This window comes from Pristiophorus japonicus, chromosome 19 (assembly GCF_044704955.1).
Source record: "Pristiophorus japonicus isolate sPriJap1 chromosome 19, sPriJap1.hap1, whole genome shotgun sequence".
NCBI classification, from domain to species: domain Eukaryota; kingdom Metazoa; phylum Chordata; class Chondrichthyes; family Pristiophoridae; genus Pristiophorus; species Pristiophorus japonicus.
The window spans coordinates 70,394,201-70,419,487 of record NC_091995.1 but is presented as its reverse complement, the minus strand read 5'-3'; the positions used below and the strand labels follow the sequence as shown (position 1 = coordinate 70,419,487).

The 25,287-nt window shown below is 48.6% G+C and overlaps 1 non-coding gene and 2 pseudogenes across 1 annotated transcript; 2 read left to right on the top strand and 1 right to left on the bottom strand.

Moving 5' to 3' along the window:
• The first annotated feature begins 395 nt into the window (after positions 1-395).
• LOC139230729 (U2 spliceosomal RNA) lies at positions 396-593 on the top strand. The gene has a single exon (XR_011587965.1). It is a non-coding gene; the product is annotated as a U2 spliceosomal RNA (small nuclear RNA).
• Positions 594-19,370: 18,777 nt separating this feature from the next.
• LOC139230664 (U2 spliceosomal RNA) lies at positions 19,371-19,571 on the top strand (annotated as a pseudogene).
• Positions 19,572-23,222: 3,651 nt separating this feature from the next.
• On the bottom strand, positions 23,223-23,459 carry LOC139230666 (U2 spliceosomal RNA; annotated as a pseudogene).
• Positions 23,460-25,287: the final 1,828 nt, after the last annotated feature.

Below are 25,287 nucleotides of genomic sequence, written 5' to 3'. Positions count from 1 at the left end.
CACCAAACAAGGGGATGCTGCCAATGTAGCAGTAAAGGAAGCGGTAGTAGCGATATTGGACAGGATACAAGCAGATAAAGAGGTGCTACTTAAAGTCCTCAAAGTAGAGAAGTTGCCTGGTCCAGCTGGGATGCAATTAGATTACTGACGCAAGTCAGGGTGGAGATCGTGGAAGCTCGGGCCACAAGCTTCCAATCCTCCTTGTACATGGGAGTGGTGCCAGAGAACAGGAGGATTGCAAATGTTATACCCTTGTTCAAAAAAGGGTGTGAGGATAAACACGGCAACTACAGGCCAGTCAGCCTAACGTCGGTGGTTGGGGAACTTTTAGAGACAACGGGCCCAAGTTTCGGGTGGAGTTGCAACTTGTTTAGTTTGGGGTATCTTCGCTTCTCGGCGCTTCTCGGCCTTTTGGCTAAGATCATGCGTAACTGACCTGACAGGGGAGTAACCACCATAACCCCAAGGTGGTTCTCCCTGGATCAGGAAGGTATATGCTTGCTTTTTTGGAAATAGGAGGTGGGTGGGGTGGCTTGACCCATCCACCTCCACGGAGGTGTGTGGGGGACCTGACCCATCCACCTCCATGGCACGAACCTGGTTATTGCAGTACTTCCAGGAACGGTGCAGTGGCTCTAGGCCTTTTGGCTAAGAGCATTGGCGCAGAGTGATCCTTGATGTGTGCAAGGTGACCTCTGGCGTTTGTGATTTGACAAAGAATTGGAACGATTGGCTATGAATTTCAAAAAAAAAAAAAATCTTAGAAATTGTAAGTTTTGGCATTTAGTTTGCTCCAGTTCTAGTGAGTTAGTTTAGTTTTGTTTTAGTTCAGTTTTTTTCAAAAGGGGGCGTTACCAGCCACTTAAGCCTGTTTTGCAAGTTTAGGCACTGAAAAGTTACTCCAAACTAACTTACAACGGACTAAGTGTCGACTTGTGTACGCTCAGAAAAGCCTTGCATACACTTTAGAATTAGGCGCAGGTAAGCCAGGGATAGTGGGGGTGGGGAGGGAGGTTGGAGGAAAGTTAGAGGATTTTCCAAAGCATTAAACACTTCACTTTTAAAAAGAAACCATCATCAATAATAAATGCTAAATAAATCAATAAAATTAAAAAAATCATTCACTAAATCAATAAATAAAAAATAAAAAGTTCCTCCCTCACCTACACATTCAGGAGCACCGGGAGCCCAGTCGGGGCTAGGGGCTGCGTGTTGCAGGCTGGAAATTGGCACTCTGCCCGCTCCAGGAGCCCATTGGGCCAGGGCTAGGGGGTGCGTGCTTCAGGCCTCTCCCACACAGCCAGCAGCACACGCACACAGAACCTAGGGGCCAGGAGCTACTGCGCACGCGCGCAGACTCCACTGCACCTGCGCACAGCTCTTTTAGGCCCAGGGCTGTAACTCCGAACCCCTGCCATTGTGCTGCTTCACGCTGACCGCTGGACAGGCCTGCTGCACTCGAAGAATCGCGAGGGAAGCTTTTGTCGCGCTTTTCATTCCACAAAATAGGTGACAAAAGTCTCTCGGAGGTGCGCTGTTCTAGCGGATATCGGAAACTTGGGCCCAAATATCCTGGACAAAATTCATTGGCATTTAGAAAAGTATGGGCTAATAAATTAAAGTCGGCACAGACTTGTTAAAGGCAGATCGTATTTGACTAACTTAATCGAGTTCATTGATGAAGTAACGGGGTGGGTTGATGAGGGTCGTGTGTGGACTTTCAAAAGGTGTTTGACAAAGTATCACACAATAGATTCGTTCGCAAAATTAAAGCCCACAGGACTAAAGAGACAGTGGGAGCATGGATATAAAATTGGTCAAGGGACAGAATGAAGGGAGTAGTGGTGAACGGTTGTTTCTCAGACTGGAGGGATGTATACAGTGGTGTCCCCCAGGGGTCAGTATTAGGACCATGTGTTTTTTGATATGTATTAATGACCGGGTATACAGGGCATTGTTTCAAAGTTTGCAGATGTCAGGAAACTCAGAAATGTAAGAAACAATGAGGCAGACTTTGGGAGGACGTAGACAGACTGGTGAAATGGGTAGACACATGGCAGATTGAATTTAACACAGAGAAATATGAAGTGATGCAATCTGGCAGGTAGAATGAGGAGCGGCAATATGAATTAATGCTCTAATTTTAAAGTGGGTGCAGGAACAGAGAGATGTATGTGCACAAATCTTCGATGGTGCCAGGACAAATTGAGAAAGCTGTTAAAAAGCACACAGGATCCTGGGATTTATTAATAGGGGAACAGAGTACAAAAGCAAGGAAGTTATATAAACCTTTATAATTCTCTGGTTAGGCCTCAGCTGATGTTATCATGTATTCAACCAGCATTGTAACCCATGTATAAACTGACCTAAGTTGTACACCGTGAGAACACTGACCACTAGGTGTTAACTTGTGCGAGACGCTCCTAACCTGGACCTTCAGATATAAAAGGGGAAGCTCCACCCACTTCCTGCACTTGAGTGCTAAGGAATAAAGGACAGGTCACAGACTGACCTTCTCTCAAGTATGGGCCTCGTGTGCATTTATACTGTATAGTCAGGACGTATCAATGGCGACAAGAAACTGGGATGTGAACCACGCGAGCATGGCCACTAGCGGAACAGACGAGAGGTACTGTGTTAAGGAATGGTTCGGACAGAGATTCAACATTGTTAAAGCAGCACAGTTCTCCAGGCAGACAAGGGCAGTCGGACATGCCCCAACATATAGTCGAACCCAGAGGGGGAGCTCGACAGAGACAATGGCAAGCTGAACGGCAATTCACGCCATTACAAGGGACAATGTGGCCAGTAATGGGGCCATCAACACCTGTTAATGGCGCACTCAAGGGCAATAACAGGGGCAGTCAGCGACGATCGACTGGCAAGGGACCTTTTGTTCCAAACCGCAGCTCATGGTGGAGGCGTGGAGGCACACACTCAGCCGGAGTTTGCAGAGGTGAGCAAAATACCTGCAGAAATTGCAGAAATGAACGCTGGGGGAAATCGCTGGAAGCTGAAGTTCAGCGAGTTCATGTGGAGCACGTATACAGTTCATACACCAGGACACCACCGATAATGATGAAAGTGCTCCTCAATGGCATCCCAGTATCAATGGAGTTAGACACGGGGGCCAGCCAGTCCCTGATGGGTATCAAACAGTTCGAAAAGTTGTGGGCGTCCAAGGCCAGGAGGCCAAAATTATCGCCGATTGACGCACAGCTACGGACTTACACAAAGCAGATCATTCCGGTGCTAGGCAGCGCCACAAAGATTCGTGACCCACAAAGATTCGGAGAACAGACTGCCACTCTGGATTGTCCCAGGGGACGGTCCCGCACTACTGGGGAGGAGTTGGCTTGCTGTCATGAACGATGTCAATGCAATTTCCTCTGTGGAGCGAGTATCATGCTCACAGATCCTGGACAAATTTGACTCATTATTTCAACCCGGCATTGGCACTTTCATGGGGGCCAAGGTAGTGATTCACATAAACCCGGACGCCAGGCCAGTACACCACAAAGCCAGAGCGGTGCCGCACGTGATGCGGGAAAAGATAGAAGGCGAATTGGACCGCCTGCTGAGGGAAGGCATCATCTCACCAGTCGAATTCAGTGACTGGGCGAGCCCGATTATGCTGGTGCTCAAGGCGGATGGGTCGGTCAGGATATGTGGTGATTACAAGGCCATCATCAATCGGGTGTCACTCCAAGACCAGTACCCGCTACCGAGAGCGGAGGACCTCTTTGCGACGCTATCCGGCGGCAAACTTTTTTCAAAATTGGACCTGACCTCAGCTTACATGACCCAGGAGCTGGCGAGTGAGTCGAAGAAGCTGACCACCATCACGGCACACATCTGTTTGAGTACAACAGATGTCCATTCGGGATTCGCTCGGCCGCCGCGATCTTCCAACAAAATATGGAAAACCTCCTCAAGTCGATTCCAGGGACGGTGGTTTTTCAGGACGACATCCTCATACTGAAGAACGCCTCCACAACCTGGAGGAGGTGCTACGCTTTTTTTATTTTTCTTCCCTTTTTTATTTTTACGCCAGACAGGGATGTACAATTGTTGTAGTTCATCCATGCGGTCTCTAAATGTCTGCCATTGCCCATCCACTGTCAACCCCTTAGGTATCATTCGCCAATCTATCCTAGCCAATTCACGCCTCATACCTTCAAAGTTTCCCTTCTTTAAGTTCTGGACCATGGTCTCTGAATTAACTGTTTCATTCTCGATCCTAATGTAGAATTCCACCATATTATGGTCACTCTTCCCCAAGGGGCCTCGCACAACGAGATTGCTAATTAATCCTCTCTCATTACACAACACCCAGTTGAAGATGGCCTCCTCCCTAGTTGGTTCCTCGACATATTGGTCTAGAAAACCATCCCTTATGCACTCCAGGAAATCCTCCTCCACCGTATTGCTTCCAGTTTGGTTAGCCCAATCTATATTCATATTAAAGTCACCCATGATAACTGCTGCACCTTTATTGCATGCACCCCTAATTTCCTGTTTGATGCCCTCCCCAACATCACTACGACTGTTTGGAGGTCTGTACACAACTCCCACTAACGTTTTTTGCCCTTTGGTGTTCTGCAGTTCTACCCATATAGATTCCACATCATCCAAGCTAATGTCCTTCCTAACTATTGCATTAATCTCCTCTTTAACCAGCAATGCTACCCCACCTCCTTTTCCTTTTATTTTATCCTTCCTGAATGTTGAATACCCATGGATGTTGAGTTTCCAGCCCTGATCATCGTCTCCGTAATCCCAATCACATCATATCTGTTAACATCTATTTGCACAGTTAATTCATCCACTTTATTACGGATACTCCTTGCATTAAGACACAAAGCCTTCAGGCTTGTTTTTTTAACACCCTTTGTCCTTTTAGAATTATGATGTAGTGTGGCCCTTTTTGTTTCTTGCCTTTGTTTACTCGGCCTTCCACTATTGCTTTTTACCTTGCTACCATCTGTTTCTGACTCCATATTACTTCACCCTATCTCGCTGCATAGGTTCCCATCCCCCTCCCATATTAGTTTAAACACTCCTGAACTGCATCAGCAAATGTTACCCCCAGGACATTAGTTCCAGTCCTGCCCAAGTGCAGACCGTCCCTTTTGTCCAGGTCCCACTTCCCCCAGAACTGGTTCCAATATCCCAGGAATTTGAATCCCTCCCTCTTGCACCACTGCTCAAGCCACGTATTTATTCTAACTATCCTGCTCCCTCTACTCTGATTAACACGTGGCACCGGTGGCAATCCAGAGATTACTACCTTTGAGGTCCTACTTTTTAATTTAACTCCTAGCTCACTAAATTCAGCTTGTAGGACCTCTTCCCGCTTCTTACCTATATCGTTGGTACCTACATGTACCACGACAACTGGCTGTTCAACCTCCCTCTCCAGAAAGCTCTGCAGCCGCTCCGAGACATCCTTGACCCTTGCACCAGGTAGGCAACATACCATCCTGGAGTCTCGGTTGCGGCCGCAGAAACTCCTATCTATTACAATAGAGTCCCCTATCACTATAGCTCTCCCACTCTTTTTCCCACCCTCCTGTGCAGCAGAGCCAGCCACGGTGCCATGAACTTGGCTGCTGCTGCCCTCCCCTGATGAGTCATCCTCCTCAACAGTACCCAAAGTGGTGTATCTGTTTTGCAGGGGGATGACTGCAGGGGACCCCTGCACTACCTTCCTTGCACTGCTCTTCCTGCTGGTCTTCCATTCCCTAGCTGGCTGTGGACCCTTCACCTGCGGTACGACCAACTCGCTACACGTGCTACTCACGTCATTCTCAGCATCGTGGATGCTCCAGAGTAAATCCACCCTCAGCTCCAACTCCGCAACGCAATCTGTCAGGAACTGGAGGTGGATACACTTCCCGCACACGTAGTCGTCAGGGACACCGGAAGTGTCCCTGAGTTCCCACATAGTACAGGAGGAGCATAACATGTGACCGAGCTCTCCTGTCATGACTTAACCCTTAGATTAACTTAAATTGGCAACAACAATGCTAAAGTTTACTCACTGTTATAGAAGAGAAAAAAGAAAAACTACTTACCAATCACCAGCCAATCACTTGCCCCCTTGGCTGTGACGTCACCTTTCTGTTTCTTTCTACTTCTTTTTTGCCCTCTCACTGTTGCTGCACCGGCCTCTCACCGACCCCAGACTCACGTCTCTCCACGCACCTCCCGACGCCTCTCGCGGCCTTTTGTAGGCCTCTCGCCGACCCCGGACTCACGTCTCTCCGACACACCTCCCGACGCCTCTCGCGGCCAATCACAAGTCATGATTGCCATAGGCTTTTGTCAGTTCTTAAAGGGGAGGTTCATAAATACTGCAGCAGCTCATTCTCAGCATTGCTGGCTGTGCAGTTGCCTCAGCAAGCAGCGGGTCAAGGAGAAGGAGCCGGAGGCCTGGACCAGGTGTGCCCAGGGAGTGAGCCCGCAGATTCTGCAATCAAGCATTGGAGGTATCGGTGTTCACTGTGGAGAGATGGAGGGCAATGCTCCACCCCGCAAGTGGCAAAACATCATAAGAACATAAGAAATAGGAGCAGGAGTCGGCCATTCGGCCCCTCGAGCCTGCTCCGCCATTCAATAAGATCATGGCTGCTCTGATCATGGACTCAGCTCCACTTCCCCGCCCGCTCCCCAAAACCCTTCACTCCCTTATAGTTCAAAAATCTGCCTATCTCCACCTTAAATATATTCAATGACCCAGCCTCCACAGCTCTCTGGGGCACAGAATTCCAAAGATTCACGACCCTCTGAGAGAAGAAATTCCTCCTCATTTCCATTTTAAATGAGCGACCCCTTATTCTGAAACTATGCCCCCTAGTTCTAGATTTTCCCATGAGGGGAAACATCCTCTCTGCATCTACCTTGTCGAGCCCCCTCAGTATCTTATATGTTTCAATAAGATCACCTCTCATTCTCCAATGAGTGTAGGCCCAACCTACTCAACCTTTCTTCATAAGACAACCTCTTCATCCCAGGAATCAACCTCTTGAACCTTCTCTGAACGGCCTCCATTGCAAGTACAGGTGCAGTGCCAAGAATCCGGAATCCTTGGGACCGTTACGGATTCTGGGCTTTTCCGGACTTTGGATCGTCTTTCTGACGTCACGAATCCAGAAAAAAACCTGAGCCCAGGTTCGGGTATTTCGGAACATCAGAAAGGGAGGTGGGTGTCCCACTGCCGTGGAGCTGTTCGGGCGAGCCCCTCAGTTGCGGAGGAGGTGTTCGGGTGGGCTGGTGGGCAAGAGGTGTTCGGGGGGGCTGGTGAGGAGACCCCCAGGTAAGGGCAGCGGAGAGCGGGGCGAGGCGAGGCCCGAGGTTGGGCGGCGGCGGTGCCCCAAGGTCAGCGGGTCCGGTCTCCAGAATATTTTACGGATTCCGGATGACCCTGCCACCGATTGGTCCAGAGTCCAGGTTCAGGAACTCCGGATTTTCGACGCTGCACCTGTATATCCCTCCTTAAATAAGGAGAGCCAGAGGCCCTCACCGCAAATCTTCCACACCATGTGGCGGGAGGGAGTGCAACACATCTCGGGCAGCACTGCGGGCCCCAGGACCCACACACAGTGCAGGAAGAACTTTAACGACCTCACTCAGGTAGTCAGGATGAGCGAATGCTTCAACATAGGCTACATACCACCATCTGAACCACAGTCTTCACACACTGCCCAAAGCGCCGTACCCCACCAACAATCTCTGCCGACCAACACTCACACCCGCATCTCACACCTTGTACACAATGACAGCTATTCAACTATGGCAGGCACCACACCCAAACACATTGCTGCACACTCACTTGCTCACTTTCCTTTCTCTTGCAGGCTAAGGTAACTCTCAACAGGGGAGAGCAGGAGCACACAGGCCAGCAATCTGTGCTCCAGCAGATCAGTGGGGATGCTGAGGTGATGCCCCGGGGGAGTGGCAGTGGAGCAGGAACCTGCTGCCCTCTCTCAGGATGACAGCATTCCTGCTCCCACCACTGCCACTCCGCCATTGCCCGTGTCGCTGCCTGTCACCCAGCCAGCCCAGGCTGCTGCCCCCCTTGCTGAGGTGGCACAGTCTACTGCCGGGCCTTCCAGGCTCAGAGCTGGTCAAGGGCATCCTGCAAGGCCATCTGAAGCCCCCCGCATGGACACTCAGCAGACTTCCACCAGCAATATGCAATCTGTGCAAACAGAAGGTTACATAAGGACATAAGAAAGAGGATTGAGGAAATGTTGCCAAACCTTGGAGAGGAGGTATGAGATAATTGAAAATGTATAAATATGGCTTGCAACAGTCACTTGCTCCTCAGTTGGGTGGCCAAATAATTTTTGTTTATTTGATTTGCAGCTAGTTGAATTGCTGTCACCCAGTACTGACATTTAATGACTGCTTTGAACTGTAATGAGCTATAGTGTGTATAATGTTCACCATAGCCAGTATGTACATACTGTCACAGACCGTGTGTTTGTGGCGAGATGTGGTGAATGTTTACAGCGGAGGAGCAGCGAGAGATCGTGGCGGATGTGCTACAGATGAGGGTACGGGGCCCAGAAGAGGCGAGGGCCCAGGGGCAACACAGACCAGCCCACAATGTGCGATATGTGCATGCGCTGGGTCCCTGCAGCAGAGCAGGTCTCCAGTCGTCCTGGTTAACCCTTGCCATTGGATAAAGGCCTAGCTCTGTCAAGCCTGTGTGGTGGCTGGTGTGTAACGGTCACCACACGTTAAAAAAATCCACACACAGGCATCTTCCACCCCCTCGATTGGAGTTCAGGACCGGAACGTCGGGTCCTTCATCAAAACATCTGTGAACTCGTGGAAGCAAGTCATCCTCGTTCGAGGGAAACATAGAAAATAGGTGCAGGAGTAGGCCATTCGGCCCTTCGAGCCTGCACCACCATTCAATAAGTTCATGGCTGAACATGCAACTTCAGAACCCCACCCCAGGATCGCCTATGATGATGATGACCAGTCCTGCTGCAGCAACTGGGCCAACACTGCGTAGGAATACTGGAGCAGGAAGCAGCACAGTAACGATAGGCACTGAGGGGTTGCACAAAGGTGAACAGTTAATATTTTTGGTGTAAATATATGTTTACTGTTTCTTGATCAATTTATGAATTCACTTACCATTTTTTTGAGGTGTGATACAGCCTGCGAGAGGGATGGAATGATGGTGATGTGGTGAGCAAAGGGGATCTGGGGTTTAAGCCATCCTGTTGTGAGGCTGCAGGTCTGTTTGGAGGATGTGGCAGAGTTCTGGGACTACCCCCTTGGTGAGGCGGAGCTGTCTAATATGCTGCTCCCCACTTCATTGAAGGTAGGAGGTGCTCTCGGGATACCTTCGGACAGTAAGGCCTCCTGGGGAGAGCCCTGCAGTCCCTCCTCATCTCTCCGCCCACATGTTCTCGTGTTTCTTGCTGCCGACTGTAAGAATAAAAGTATTTATTAATGATAACATTGATTCGGTGTATGTATAAATGTTAAAAGTGTAGGTTATACGGAAAGGCTGAGTGTTGAAACAAAATGGAAGCCCACAGGCTTCCAGCGCGGCCTGTTTGTGTATTGTCTTAATTGGAAAGCCATTAACTTAATCTAATCAAGAGATGGCTGGGCCAGTCCAGACACATGTGTGAGGAGAGCCAATAAGGAACTGCCCTGGAACCAAGATCCAATCTGGGGGCTTTCTGAGGAGCAATGAACTTAAGGAATATAAAAACACAAGCCGGGAACTGGTCTCTCTCCTTCTCTCCTGGACATACGGTAAGACCACCCACTCAAAGAACATAAGAACATAAGAATTAGGAACAGGAGTAGGCCATCGAGCCCTTCGAGCCTGCTCCGCCACTCAACAAGATCATGGCTGATCTGGCCGTGGACTCAGCTCCACTTACCCGCCTGCTCCCTGTAACCCTTAATTCCCTTATTGGTTAAAAATCTATCTATCTGTGATTTGAATACATTCAATGAGCTAGCCTCAACTGCTTCCTTGGGCAGAGAATTCCACAGATTCACAACCCTCTGGGAGAAGAAATTCCTTCTCAACTCGGTTTTAAATTGGCTGCCCCGTATTTTGAGGCTGTGCCCCCTAGTTCTAGTCTCCCTGACCAGTGGAAACAACCTCTCTGCCTCTATCTTGTCTATCCCTTTCATTATTTTAAATGTTTCTATAAGATCACCCCTCATCCTTCTGAACTCCAACGAGTAAAGACCCAGTCTACTCAATCTATCATCATAAGGTAACCCCCTCATCTCCGGAATCAGCCGAGTGAATCATCTCTGTACCCACTTCAAAGCTAGTATATCCTTCCTTAAGTAAGGTGACCAAAACTGCACGCAGTACTCCAGGTGCGGCCTCACCAATACCCTGTACAGTTGCAGCAGGACGTCCCTGCTTTTGTACTCCATCCCTCTCGCAATGAAGGCCAACATTCCATTCGCTTTGCTGATTACCTGCTGCACCTGCTAACTAACTTTTTGGGATTCATGCACAAGGACCCCCAGGTCCCTCTGCACCGCAGCATGTTGTAATTTCTCCCCATTCAAATAATATTCCCTTTTACTGTTTTTTTTAAAAGGTGGATGACCTCACATTATCCGACATTGTATTCCATCTGCCAAACCTTAGCCCATTCGCTGAACCTATCTAAATCTCTTTGCAGCCTCTCTGTGTCCTCTACTCAACCCGCTTTCCCACTAATCTTTGTGTCATCTGCAAATTTTGTTACACTACACTCTGTCCCCTCTTCCAGGTCATCTATGTATATTGTAAACAGTTGTGGTCCCAGCACCGGTCCCTGTGGCACATCACTAACCACCGATTTCCAACCCGAAAAGGACCCATTTATCCCGACTCTCTGCTTTCTGTTAGCCAGCCAATTCTCGATCCATGCTAATACATTTCCTCTGACTCCGCGTACCTTTATCTTCTGCAGTAACCTTTTGTGTGGCACCTTATCGAATGCCTTTTGGAAATCTAAATACACCACATCCATCGGTACACCTCTATCCACCATGCTCATTATATCCTCAAAGAATTCCAGTAAATTAGTTAAACATGATTTCCCCTTCATGAATCCATGTTGCGTCTGCTTGTTTGCACTATTCCTATCTAGAGGTCCTGCTATTTCTTCCTTAATGATAGCTTCAAGCATTTTCCCCACTACAGATGTTAAACTAACCGGCCTATAGTTACCTGCCTTTTGTCTGCCCCCTTTTTTAAACAGAGGCATTACATTAGCTGCTTTCCAATCCGCTGGTACCTCCCCAGAGTCCAGAGAATTTTGGTAGATTATAACGAATGCTTCTGCTATAACTTCAGCCATCTCTTTTAATACCCTGGGATGCATTTCATCAGGACCAGGGGACTTGTCTACCTTGAGATCCATTAGCCTGTCCAGCACTACCCCCTAGTGATAGTGATTGTCTCAAGGTCCTCCCTTCCCACATTCCCGTGACCAGCAATTTTTGGCATGGTTTTTGTGTCTTCCACTGTGAAGACCGAAGCAAAATAATTGTTTAAGGTCTCAGCCATTTCCACATTTCCCATTATTAAATCCCCCTTCTCATCTTCTAAGGGACCAACATTTACTTTAATCACTCTTTTCCATTTTATATATCGGTAAAAGCTTTTAGTATCTGTTTTTATGTTTTGCTCAAGTTTACTTTCGTAATCTATCTTTCCTTTCTTTATTGCTTTCTTGGTCATTCTTTGCTGTCGTTTAAAATTTTCCCAATCTTCTAGTTTCCACTAACCTTTGCCACCTTATATGCATTGGTTTTTAATTTGATACTCTCCTTTATTTCCTTGGTTATCCATGGCTGGTTATCCCTTCTTTTACCGCCCTTCTTTTTCACTGGAATATATTTTTGTTGAGCACTATGAAAGAGCTCCTTCAAAGTCCTCCACTGTTCCTCAATTGTGCCACCATTTAGTCTGTGTTCCCAGTCTACTTTAGCCAACTCTGCCCTCATCCCACTGTAGTCCCCTTTGTTTAAGCATAGTATGCTCGTTTGAGACACAACTTCCTCACCCTCAATCTGTATTACAAATTCAACCATACTATGATCACTCATTCCGAGAGGATCTTTTACTAGGAGATCCTTTATTATTCCTGTCTCATTACACAGGACCAGATCTAAGATAGCTTGCTCCCTTGTAGGTTCTGTAATATACTGTTCGAAGAAACAATCCCGTATGCATTCTATGAATTCCTCCTCAAGGCTACCCCATGCGATTTGATTTGACCAATCGATATGTAGGTTAAAAGCCCCCATGATTACTGCCGTTCCTTTTTCACATGCCTCCATTATTCCCTTGATTATTGTCCGCCCCACCATGAAGTTATTATTTGGGGGCCTATAAACTACGCCCACCAGTGACTTTTTCCCCTTACTATCTCTAATCTCCACCCACAATGATTCAACATTTTGTTCATTAGAGCCAATATTGTCTCTCACAACTGCCCTGATATCATCCTTTCCCACCTCCTCCCCACCTCCTTTCCCTTCTTGTCTATTTTTCCGAATTGTCAGATACCCCTGTATGTTTAATTCCCAGTCTTGGCCACCCTGCAACCATGTTTCTGTCATGGCCACCAAATCATACGCATTTGTAATGATTTGTGCCATCAACTCATTTACTTTGTTTCGAATGCTGCGTGCGTTTAGGTAAAGTGTTTTAACACTAGATTTTAAACCATGATTTTTATTTTTGACCCCTCCTGCAGCCCCTTTATGTTCATACATATTATCCCTTCCTATCACCTTGTGGTTTACACTTACTGAAGTGCTACTCTGCTCTGTTGCCTCCTGCCTTTTGAATCCTTTCTTGGGGTTCTGTTCATTTGAGCTCTCACCCACTCTAACTAGCTCAGAGCCCTCTCCTGGGTTCCCATCCCCTGCCAAGCTAGTTTAAAGCCCTCAAAACCACCCGTGAGAACATTGGTCCCGTCTTTGGAGGGGAGACAGAGGGAATTGTCCCAACTCCAGACGAATATGCAAAACCTGCTCCTGCTGCAGTCGATGGGGGTCGATGTCGCGGAGGAACTCGAAGAGGTGAAGGGCCAGCAAGCCTCGCTCTTTGCCTCAGAGTCCTCCAAAATCATCTTCCGCTCCAGAGTCCGCTCCGTCGAGCAGGATGAGACGTGTTCGCGCTTCTTCTTCCAAAAGGTACACAGGGGGAGCTCTGTGATCACCAGCCTAAAGGAAGAAGATGGTTCTGTGACGTCTTCGCAGCCTGACATTCAGAGGATCAGCAAATCCTTCTATGCCAGGCTGTATGACGTCAAGCCCACAGACCGCGCGGCCTCCCTGTCTTTCCTGTCGTCTATTTCGGAGGTCTTAGACGACAGTGAGCGGGAGAGTCTGGACCACCCGTTAACTCTGGATGAGCTGACAAAGGCCGCCCGGTCCTTCGAGACGAATAAAACTCCCGGAAGCGACGGCTTACCGGTCGAGTTGTATTCGGCTCTGTGGGACTGGATAGGCCCAGACCTGCTGGAAGTGTACGAGGATATGCTTCTGGCCGGCAGCATGTCAGAATCAGAAGCAGAAGCGGGAGAGGGAGGAAATCAAAAACTGGCGGCCCATTTCGCTGCTCAATGTGGACTACAAGATCCTGTCAAAGGTCATCGCCAACAGGGTCAAGTCTGCCCTTGAGCCAGTGATTCACCCGGACCAGACCTGCGTTGTCCCCGGCAGGAAGATCTCTGATAGCCTCGCGCTACTCAGAGATACGATCGCCTACGTGCGGGACAGGAGGGTGGACACCTGCTTAATCAGCTTAGACCAGGAGAAAGCCTTTGACAGGATATCGCACACATACCTGATGGACGTGCTCTCCAAAATGGGGTTTGGGGAGGGTATCCACAATTGGGTCAAACTGCTCTACACAGACATCAGTAGTGCAGTTCTAATCAACGGGTGGGAAACTCAAAGCTTTCCGATCAGATCTGGAGTCAGGCAAGGCTGTCCTCTCTCGTCTGTCTTGTTTGTGTGTTGTATTGAGCCCTTTGCCGAGTCCATCAGGAAGGATGCGGGCATTAGAGGGGTGACGATCCCAGGCAGCGGAGGCGCTCAGGTCAAGACCTCCCCGTACATGGACGACGTCGCAGTTTTTTGCTCGGATCCGCAGTCGGTCCACAGATTGCTCACAATCTGCGACCAGTTTGAACTGGCCTCGGGAGCAAAGGTCAATCGCAGCAAGAGAGAGGCCATGCTCTTTGGCAACTGGACTGACCGAGCCTCCATTCCCTTCACCGTCAAGCCAGATTTCCTGAAGGTGTTGGGAATGTGGTTCGGAGCGGACAGGGCGTGCGCCAAAAACTGGGACGAGTGTATCGCCAAGGTCAAACAAAAACTGGGATGGTGGAAGATGCGCTTCCTCTCCATGGCAGGAAAGACCCTAGTCATCTGGAGTGAGGTGCTCTCAGGGTTGCTGCACGTGGCACAGGTCTGGCCCATCCCTCGCTCCTGTGCCGCGACAGTCACCCGGGCCGTCTTCCACTTTGTCTGGAGGTCCAAAATGGACCGTGTCCGCAGAGACACAATGTACAAATCTCTGGACAGTGGAGGAAAGGACGTTCCGAATGTGGCCCTCATCCTGATGGCCACCTTTGTGTGTGGCTGCATCAAGCTGTGCACAGACCCCCGGTACGCAAATACCAAGTGTCACCGTGCTGAGGTTCTACCTGTCCCCGGTATTGCGAAGGATGGGTCTGACCATGCTGCCACGAAACGGCCCCACCAGTTGGACCATGCCTGTCCACCTGCCCTTCGTGGAAAAGTTTTTCAGAAAAAACCCCTTTGACCACAAGGCCATAAAACAGTGTCAGCACGTAAGGTCCTGGACGCCCTACGAAAGGAGAGGGTGGACCCTGTCGGGTGGTTCCCTGAGCGGACTGTCGAACTTGTTTGGCAGAACGTCTCATCGCCAGAGCTTTCACACAAGCACCAAGATGTAAATGTACCGTCACCCATTCCGTGTACTGTATAGTGACACATGAAATGTAATTTGTTTGAATGTACTACAAGGTATCCCGTATTGGACCGAATTGCACTTGAACTGGAAAACAAGGAAATGTAACGAACGGAACTGCCGTCAGCACCCAAATAATAGTGTATGGGATTGCTGACCGCAGCTAAAGGTATTGAAATGCCTTTGAATGTACTGTACAGATTTTTTTAATGGAATAAAGTATATTTTGAAATTAAAAAAAACAAGCACCAAGACGTAGCTTGGTTGGCGGTGAGGAGGGCCTTACCTGTCAGAGCGTTCATGCACAGCCGACGTCTCAGCAGCACGGCACGGTGCCCCCGAGTCGGCTGCGGAGCGGACGAGACTGTCACCCATCTCCTTCAGGATTGCGCCTTCGCAAGGCAGGTTTGGAAAGAGATGCAGTGGTTGCTGTCGAGGTTCATCCCGAGCAGCTCCGTAACACAGGACTCTGTGCTCTACGGGCTGTTCCCAGGGACACACACCGAGACAGACATCACCTGCTGCTGGAGGGCCATCAACTCGGTCAAAGACGCTCTTTGGTCTTGCCGAAACTTGCTGGTCTTCCAGAGCAAGGAGATGTCCACGTCTGCATGTTGCAGATTGGCGCAATCCAAGATCCAGGATTATGTGCTGAGGGACGCACTTAAAATTGGTGCAGTCACCGCAAAGGCACGGTGGGGAAGGGCCACAGTTTAAAGCCCTTCCGCCACGGAAAACCCGGGGGCAGGAATCAGTACAAAACTCCCCTCGAGCTGTACTTGTAACTTCTTTTTTATGTACATGGAGCACCATGATCTGTCAACACCTATGTAGTGCCATGTACAATGCAAGGTCTGATTCGTAATGCACGTTGAAAAGAAAAAAAAAATGTAAATGTACCGTCACCCATTCTGCGTACTGTATAGTGACACATGAAATGTAATTTGTTGAATGTATTACAATGTATCCCGTATTGTACCGAATTGTACTTGAACTGAAAAGCAAGGAAATGTATCGAACGGAACTGCCGTCAGCACCCAAATGTAGTGTATGGGATTGCTGACCGCAGCTAAATGTACTGAACTGCTTTTGAATGTACTGTACAATTTTTTTTATATGAATAAAGTATATTTTGAAATTAAAAAAAATCTGTAGTGGGGTAAATGCTTGAAACTATCATTAAGGAAGAAATAGCGGGACATCTAGATAGGAATAGTGCAATCAAGCAGAAGAAACATGGATTCATGAAGGGGAAATCATGTTTAACTAATTTACTGGAATTCTTTGAGGATATAATGAGCATGGTGGATAGAGGTGTACCGATGGATGTGGTGTATTTGGATTTCCAAAAGGCATTCGATAAGGTGCCACACAAAAGGTTACTGCAGAAGATAAAGGTACACGGAGTCAGAGGAAATGTATTAGCAATTTCTTCTCCCAGAGGGTTATGAATCTGTGGAATTCTCTGCCCAAGGAAGCAGTTGAGGTTAGCTCATGGAATGTATTCAAGTCACAGATAGATAGATTTTTAACCAATAAGGGAATTAAGGGTTATGGGGAGCGGGCGGGTAAGTGGAGCTGAGTCCACGGCCAGATCAGCCATGATCTTGTTGAATGGCGGAGCAGGCTCGAGGGGCTAGATGGCCTTCTCCTGTTCCTAATTCTTATATCCTTATGTTCTTATGTACCTTGAAATGAAATGCAGCTAGTGCATTGTATGGAACTGCTGTCAGCATCCAAACGAATTGTATGGAATTGCTGACCGCAAGGTAGTGAACTATTTTCCAGTGCATTGTGAAAATTTTATCTGAATAAAGAATGTTTTGGGGGGAAAAAAATAATCCTGCTATTCTGATACTCACTGGCGCGTGGCACTGGGAGTAATCCCCAGATTGCTACCTTTGGGGTCCTACTCTTTCGTCTCCCCCCCCGAGCTCCTGAAACTCTGTCTGCAGGACCTCAACTCTTTTACTCCCTGTCATTGGTTCCCACATGGACCACGACTTCTGGTTGTTCCCCTCCCCCCCGCAGAATGTTCAGTGATGTCCTTTACCCTGGCACCAGGGAGGCGGCACACCAGGTGAGGGTGGAGACCACTGCATTTCTACACTTTGCTGTGGCCCCCTGCGCACTCATTTGCACCGCGTGGATTTGCTCTCGACTGCCCTCTCCCGGTACTCAGCACTTGGACATGTATCGTCGTTCCTTCATCGTCACTGGGTCAAAGTCCTGGAACTCCCTGCCCAACAGCACTGTGGGAGCACCTTCACCACACAGACTGCAGCGGAACAAGAAGCAGACCCTTCTCAAGGGCAAGCCGGGGCGGGCACCAAATGCTGGCCTTGCCTGCGAGCAATGTTCCCGTGAAACTGAGCAATCACGCAGTGGTCTCGGGGTCCCGCATAGGCTGCTCACCGGTTTTCGAATGGAGCAACCGAGCGTGTGCGGAAATCTGACAGGACGGTACAGCCCGACAAAGGGTCCGTGCACCCCCAAAAAATGAGAGGGAACCGCTCCTGCAATGCAAACATCTCAAGAATGAATAAGGAACAGATCACATGTTGACACTAAATGAGTGAGCCTGAAGGAAAGACTTGCATTTATATAGCGCCTTTTATGACCACTGGACGTCTGAAAGCGCTTTACAGCCAATGAAGTATTTTTGAAGTGTAGTTACTGTTGTTAAATAGGAAACGTGGCAGCCAATTTGTGCACAGCAAGCTCCCACAAACAGCAATGAGATAATGACCAGATAATCTTTTTTTGTCCATAGACCAGCTCACCAGGAACAACTCCCTTGCTCATCTTCAAAAGAAGTACCATGGGATATTTTACATCTGCTTGAGAGAACAGACGGTGCCTCAGTTTAACATCTCATCTGAAAGACAGTGCAGCACTGGAGCATCTGCCTAGATTTATTGTGCTCAAATATCCTGGAGTGGGACTTGAACCCACAACCTTCTGACTTAGAGACAAGTCAGCTACCCACTAAGCCACAGCTGAAACTGAATCTAGCTGTAAGGGAAGCAGGGGGGTAGGATTAAAGAAAAAAAATCGGTCAGTCCCACTCTGGGAGTTGCTGCTGTCAACACTTCACCACAGGGCTTGCCAACTGTGGGGGGCGGCACACAACCAGCAGACCCGCCCCCACACACCACTTCACCAATCACAGGGCTCGGATATAGTTGATTGGCATTACCAAGAACCAATAAACAAAATGGAAAGGCGGGGTACTAATATGATTGCCATTTCATTGAGCCAATCATCATCATCAGAGGCAGTCCCGCGGAATCGAGGAAGACTCGCTTCCACTCTTGAAATGAGTCCTTAGGTGGCTGAACAGTCCAATACGGGAACCACAGTCCCTGTTACAGGTGGGACAGATAGTCGTTGAGAGAAGGGGTGGGTGGGACTGGTTTGCTGCACGCTCCTTCCGCTGCCTGCGCTTGATTTCTGCATGCTCTCGGCGACGGGACTCGAGGTGCTCAGCGCCCTCCCGGATTTTTTTTTCAAAAAATATACTTTATTCATATAAAATTTTCACAATACATTAGAAAATAGCTCAGTACCTTGTGGTCAGCAATTCCATACAATTTGTTTGGATGCTGACAGCAGTTCCGTACAATGCACAACGTGCATTTCATTTCAAGGTACAGTTTAGTACAATCCTTAAATCACATTACATGTAATACTGTGCAAATAAGGGTATTACATGGAGCAGATGAGAACAGGTTTACATTCGTGCCCCGCCTTTCCATTTTGTTTATTGGCTGTTGGTAATGCCACTCAACTCTATCCGAGCCATCAAAGGCAGTCCCTCGGAATTGAGGAAGATTTGCTTCCACTCTAAGTATGAGTCAGTAAGTAAAGGTTAGTAAAGACAAACGTAGGTCCCCTGCAGTCAGAATCAGGGGAAGTCATAACTGGGAACAAAGAAATGGCAGACCAATTGAACAAGTACTTTGGTTCGGTATTCACTGAGGAGGACACAAACAACCTTTCGGATATAAAAGGGGTCAGAGGGTCTAGTAAGGAGGAGGAACTGAGGGAAATCCTTATTAGTCGGGAAATTGTGTTGGGGAAATTGATGGGATTGAAGGCCGATAAATCCCCAGGGCCTGATGGACTGCATCCCAGAGTACTTAAGGAGGTGGCCTTGGAAATAGCGGATGCATTGACAGTCATTTTCCAACATTCCATTGACTCTGGATCAGTTCCTATCGAGTGAAGGGTAGCCAATGTAACCCCACTTTTTAAAAAAGGAGGGAGAGAGAAAACAGGGAATTATAGACCGGTCAGCCTGACCTCAGTAGTGGGTAAAATGATGGAATCAATTATTAAGGATATCATAGCAGTTCATTTGGAAATAGGACTTTCTCGGCCTTTTGGCTAAGATCATGCGTAACTGACCTGACAGGGGAGTAACTATGACCCCAATGTGGTTCTCCCTGGATCAGGAAGGTGGTTCTCCAATGCTTTTTGGAAATAGGAGGTGTGTGGGGGGCCTGACCCATCCACCTCCATGGCATAAACCTGGTATTGCAGTACTTCCAGGAATGGTGCTTGGGCTCTAGGCCTTTTGGCTAAGAGCATTGGCGCAGAGTGATCCTTGATGTGTGCGTTTGTGATTTGACGAAGAATTGGAAAGATTGGCAACGGGAAAAAAAAAAATGGATTTGTGAGTCTGGACCACCCGCTAACTCTGGACGAGATGACAAAGGCCGTCTGGTCCTTCTAGACGAATAAAACTCCCGGAAGCGACAGCTTACCGGTCGAGTTGTACTCGGCTCTGTGGGACTGGATGGGCCCAGACCTGCTGGAAGTGTACGAGGGTATGCTTCTGGCTGGCAGTATGTCAGAATCAATGAGGAAAGGCATCATCACCCTCATCTACAAGCAGAACGGGGAGAGGGAGGAAATCAAAAACTGGCGGCCCATCTCGCTGCTCAATGTGGACTACAAGATCCTGTCAAAGGTCATCGCCAACAGGGTCAAGTCTGCTCTTGAGCTGGTGATTCACCCGGACCAGACCTGCGCTGTCCCCGGCAGGAAGATCTCTGATAGCCTGCCGCTACTCAGGGATACGATCGCCTACGTGTGGGACAGGAGGGTGGACACCTGTTTAATCAGCTTAGACCAGGAGAAAGCCTTTGACAGGATATCGCACACGTACCTGATGGACGTGCTCTCCAAAATGGGGTTTGGGGACGGTATCCGCAATTGGGTCAAACTGCTCTACACAGACATCAGTAGTGCAGTTCTAATCAACGGGTGGGAAACTCAAAGCTTTCCAATCAGGTCTGGAGTCAGGCAAGGCTGTCCTCTCTCGTCTGTCTTGTTTGTGTGTTGTATCGAGCCCTTTGCCGAGTCCATCAGGAAGGATGCGGGCATTAGAGGGGTGACGATCCCAGGCAGCGGAGGCACTCAGGTCAAGACCTCCCTGTACATGGACGACGTGGCCGTCTTTTGCTCGGATCCGCAGTCGGTCCGCAGATTGCTCACAATCTGCGACCAGTTTGAACTGGCCTCGGGAGCAAAGGTCAATCGCAGCAAAAGTGAGGCCATGCTCTTTGGCCACTGGACCGACCGAGCCTCCATTCCCTTCACCGTCAAGCCAGATTACCTGAAGGTGTTGGGAATATGGTTCGGAGCGGACGAGGCGTGTGCCAAAAACTGGGACGAGCGTATCGCCAAGGTCAAACAGAAACTGGCATTTTGGAGAGGAGGTGGGTGGGGGGCCTGACCCATCCACCTCCATGGCACGAACCTGGTATTGCAGTACTTCCAGGAATGCTGCAGTGGCTCTAGGCCTTTTGGCTAAGAGCATTGGCGCAGAGTGATCCTTGACAGGTGCAAGGTGACCTCTGGCATTTGTGATCTGACAAAGAATTGGAAAGATTGGCAACGAATAAATAAAAAATAAAAAAAATTTTTGGAAGCAGCGCTCCCTTTCCATCACAGGAAAGAACCTGGTCATCAGGAGTGAGATGCTCTCGCTGTTGCTGCACGTGGCACAGGTCTGGCCCATCCCTCGCTCCTGTGCCGCGGCAGTCACCCGGGCCGTCTTCCACTTTGTCTGGAGGTCCAAAATGGACCGTGTCCGCAGAGACACGATGTACAAATCTCTGGACAGTGGAGGAAAGGACGTTCCGAATGTGGCCCTCATCCTGATGGCCACCTTTGTGTGCAGCTGCATCAAGCTGTGCACAGACCCCCGGTACGCAAACACCAAGTGTCACTACGTGCTGAGGTTCTACCTGTCCCCATTGTTGAGAAAGATGGGCCTGGCCATGCTGCCGTGAAACGCCCCCACCAGTTGGACCATGCCTGTCCACCTGTCCTTCATGGAAAAGTTTTTCAAAAGAAACCCCTTCGACCGCAAGGCCATAAAACAGTGGTCAGCACGTAAGGTCCTGGACGCCCTACGAAAGAAGGAGATGGTGGACCCTGTCAGGTGGTTCCCTGAGCGGACTGTCAAACTTGTTTGGCAGAACGTCTCATCGCCAGAGCTTTCACACAAGCACCAAGACGTAGCTTGGTTGGCGGTGAGGAGGGCCTTACCCGTCAGAGCGTTCATGCACAGCCGACGTCTCAGCAACACGGCACGGTGCCCCCGGGCCGGCTGCGGGACGGACGAGACTGTCACCCATCTCCTTCAGGATTGCGCCTTCGCAAGGCAGGTCTGGAAAGAGATGCAGTGGTTGCTGTCGAGGTTCATCCCAAGCAGCTCCGTAACACAGGACTCTGTGCTCTACGGGCTGTTCCCAGGGACATACACCGAGACAGACATCACCTGCTGCTGGAGGGCCATCAACTCGGTCAAAGACGTTCTTTGGTCTTGCCGAAACTTGCTGGTTTTCCAGAGCAAGGAGATGTCCACGTCTGCGTGTTGCAGACTGGTGCAATCCAAGATCCAGGATTACGTGCTGAGGGACGCACTTAAAATTGGTGCAGTAGGGAAGGGCCACAGTTTAAAGCCCTTCCGCCACGGTAAACCCGGGGGCAGGAATCAGTACAAACCTCCCCTCGGGCTGTACTTGTAATTTACTTTTTGTGTACATGGAGCACCATGATCTGTAAACACCTATGTCGTGCCATGTACAATGCAAGGTGTGTTACGAAATGCATGTTTGAAAAGAAAAATGTAAATGTACCGTCACCCATTCCGTGCACTGTATTGTAACACATGAAACGTAATTTGTGTGAATGTACCACAATTATCCCGTTTATTGTACCGAATTGCACTTGAACTGAAAAACAAGAAATGTAACGAACGAAACTGCCGTCAGCACCCAGATGTATTGTATGGGATTGCTGACCGCAGCTAAATGTACTGAAATGCCATTGAATGTACTGTACAGATTTTTTTATGAATAAAGTATATTTTGAAATTTTTTAAAAAATGGATTTGTGAAAGGGAAATCATGCTTGACAAATCTTCTGGAATTTTTTGAGGATGTTTCCAGTAGAGTGGACAAGGGAGAACCAGTTGATGTGGTATATTTGGACTTTCAGAAGACTTTCGACAAGGTCCCATACAAGAGATTAATGTACAAAGTTAAAGCACATGGGATTGGGGGTAGTGTGCTGACATGGATTGAGAACTGGTTGTCAGACAGGAAGCAAAGAGTAGGAGTAAATGGGTACTTTTCAGATTGGCAGGCAGTAACTAGTGGGGTACCGCAAGGTTCTGTGCTGGGGCCTCAGCTGTTTACACTGTACATTAATGATTTAGACGAGGGGATTAAATGTAGTATCTCCAAATTTGCAGATGACACTAAGTTGGGTGGCAGTGTGAGCTACGAGGAGGATGCTATGAGGCTGCAGAGTGACTTGGATAGGTTAGGTGAATGGGCAAATGCATGGCAGATGAAGTATAATGTGGATAAATGTGAGGTTATCCACTTTGGTGGTAACAACAGAGAGACAGACTATTATCTGAATGGTGACAGATTAGGAAAAGGGGAGGTGCAACGAGACCTGGGTGTCATGGTACATCAGTCATTGAAGGTTGGCATGCAGGTACAGCAAGCGGTTAAGAAAGCAAATGGCATGTTGGCCTTCATAGCGAGGGGATTTGAGTACAGGGGCAGGGAGGTGTTTTTTTTTTCTTTTAAATTCGTAGCCAATCATTCCAATTCTTTGTCAAATCACAAACGCCAGAGATCCTTGCATATGCCAAGGATCACTCTGCGCCAATGCTCTTAGCCAAAAGGCCTAGAGCCACTGCACCGTTCCTGGAAGTACTGCAATACCAGGTTCGTGCCATGGAGGTGGATGGGTCAGGTCCCCCACACACCTCCGTGGAGGTGGATGGGTCAATCCTCCCCACCCACCTGCTGTTTCCAAAAATACAAGCATATACCTTCCTGACCAGGGAGAAACCACCCGGAGGTCATGGTGGCTGGTCAGAAACGGTACTACACTTGATCTTAGCCAAAAGGCCGCAGGGAGGTGTTGCTACAGTTGTACAGGGCCTTGGTGAGGCCACACAGTTTTGGTCTCCTAACTTGAGGAAGGACATTCTTGCTATTGAGGGAGTGCAGCGAAGGTTCACCAGACTGATTACCGGGATGGTGGGACTGACCTATCAAGAAAGACTGGATCATCTGGGCTTGTATTCACTGGAGTTCAGAAGAATGAGAGGGGACCTCATAGAAACGTTTAAAATTCTGATGGGTTTAGACAGGTTCGATGCAGGAAGAATGTTCCCAATGTTGGGGAAGTCCAGAACCAGGGGACACAGTCGAAGGATAAGGGGTAAGCCATTTCGGACCGAGATGAGGAGAAACTTCTTCACCCAGAGAGTGATGAACCTGTGGAATTCTCTACCACAGAAAGTAGTTGAGGCCAATTCACTAAATATATTCAAAAGGGAGTAAGATGAAGTCCTTACTACTCGGGGTATGGCGAGAAAGCAGGAAGTGGGTACTGAATTTGCATGTTCAGCCATGAACTCATTGAGTGGTGGTGCAGGCTAGAAGCGCCAAATGGCCTACTCCGGCACCTATTTTCTATGTTTCTATGTTTTGTTTATGAGTCTATGAGGTGGCTGAACAATCCAATACTGGAACCACAGTCCCTGTCACAGGTGGGACAGGCAGTTGTTGAGGGAAAGGGTGGGTGGGACTGGTTTGCCGCACGCTCTTTCCACTGCCTGTGCTTGATTTCTGCATGCTCATGGCGACAAGAATCAAGGTGCTCAGCGCCCTCCCGGATGCACTTTCTCCACCCAGGGTGGTCTTTGGCCAGGGACTCCCAGGTGTTGGTGGGGATGTTGCACTTTATCAGGGAGGCTTTGAGGGTGTCCTTGTAACATTTCCTCTGCCCACCTGGGGCTCGCTTGCTGTGAAGCGCTTGCTTTGGGAGTCTCGTGTCTGGCATGTGGACAATGTGGCCTGCCCAGCGGAGCTGATCAAGTGTGGTCAGTGCAATGCTGGATTTGCAGGATCTTGCGGAGACATTATTGGTGGTATCTCCAATCAGCGCTTACTGTAATGTGGGGATGAAGAGAAACCCGCTGTCCAATTGGCGAATGGCTGGAGAGATGCAAATAAGGAAATAAATTAAATGTACAACCAAGAAGATAAGGGAGAAATATTTCCATATTCATTTTGCGTTGCGATTGAAATCCAGACCAAGCCTTAGTAACAGACAACATCTCACAGTAAAACGTTCAGGTCCATGATCAGTACGCAGTCGGTTTGATGTAAAAGTGCCGAGGCCTGAGGGACCCAAGCGGGAGCTGGGTTTTCATGTTGAAGAATCTCTTCCTGGACTTGTTAATGGAGACAAGTGTTATTAATTTTTGGCTCGGGGAGTTGGTGGGAGGTCCCTCTGCTGCACGTGGGAGGGCGTTGCCTAACGTTGGCTGCTCCTGTTCCGTCTCCATTTCTTCATGAGGGAAAATTAATGCTAAAAGCGGTGTTAGGCGTTATGTGACAGGCAATTTTCACTTTCCATCACTTCAGTGCGGGACCTATTTGGGTGTACGTTCAAGGTACTGCTTTCAATGGGGATTCCTCTGTGCTCAGTCGTCGGTCCCTTACTTTTTATGCTATATATTAATGATATGCGCATAAGTGTAAGAGGCATGATAAAGATATTTGCAGATTATACAAACATTGGCCTTGCGGTTGACAGTGAGGAGCAAAGCTTTGCGCAGTTTTTTTTTAAATTTCAAAATATACTTTATTCATATAAAAATGTGTACAGTACATTCAAAAGCAGTTCTGTACGTTTAGCTGCGGTCAGCAATCCCATACACAAATTTGGGTGCTGACGGC